Genomic DNA, 950 nt, shown 5'->3' with positions numbered 1-950 from the left:
CCAGAATGAGCTGGGAAGTGGTGGCACACACCTTTAATCCCAGCACTTGGGAGGCAGAGAAAGGCAGATTTGTGCATTCAAGGCCAGCCTGGTCTACAGAGTGAGCTCCAGGACAGCATGGGTTACACAGAGAAACCCTGTCTCAAAACAAACAAACAAACAAACAAACAAACAAACAAACTACCCAACACCACGAAAATGAAACTAAATCTCCTTCCTCCCCAAGAGTGCCAAAGGACCATAGAATAAAGTCATTCTGTGTATGAAATTATCTCAGTATTAGACTATAGAATAATGACATTCTGTGTGACATGATCTCACTATAGTCTATAGAATACTGACATTCTGTGTGTGACATGATCTCACTATTGACTATAGAGTAAATTCATTCTGTGTGTGACATGGTCTCACTATGTAGTTGGCATTGGCTTTGCACTCATGCTGTGCCCTGGAATTTACTGTTTCCTTGCCCCCGACAGGTCTGTGCCAACACATCTAGTGTATACATATAAGTTCATTGGCTAGGCCGAGCATGGGATCCAAAGGAACACTTGCTAAGCAAGTGTTCTACCCCTGGGATATGAGATATATTATAGCCCTGAAACACAATTAAAAAAAAAATAAAAAGAGCATTGGATCTCAACCTGTGNGTCACAACCATTGGAAATCACATATTTCCAGTGATCTTAGGAACCTCTAACCATAAACTTATTTTTGTTGATGCTTCAAAACTGTAATTTTGCTACTGAGTGGTGTCTCATTTGCTAAGACCATTGGAAATTCTGGTCATTGGATGGTGTGGGCCCACAGGTTGAGGACCTTATCTATAGCTTAGGCTGGCCACAAATAAGCTATGTAGGGAAGGATGACCTTGAACTTCTGATCTTCCTGCCTCCACTTTCTGAGTGCTGCGATTACTGGTGCACTACCATGCATGGTTTATGTGTGCT

General features: G+C 42.0%; 1 protein-coding gene across 1 annotated transcript in view; it reads left to right on the top strand.

The window, feature by feature from the left end:
• The window catches only part of C1s (complement C1s), a 77,758-nt gene that overhangs the window by 1,358 nt on the left and 75,450 nt on the right, over nucleotides 1-950 (top strand). The gene's annotated exons all lie outside the window — the stretch shown is intronic.

Source organism: Mus caroli, chromosome 6 (genome assembly GCF_900094665.2).
Source record: "Mus caroli chromosome 6, CAROLI_EIJ_v1.1, whole genome shotgun sequence".
NCBI lineage: Eukaryota > Metazoa > Chordata > Mammalia > Rodentia > Muridae > Mus > Mus caroli.
This window is presented reverse-complemented; position numbering and strand designations above follow the sequence as displayed.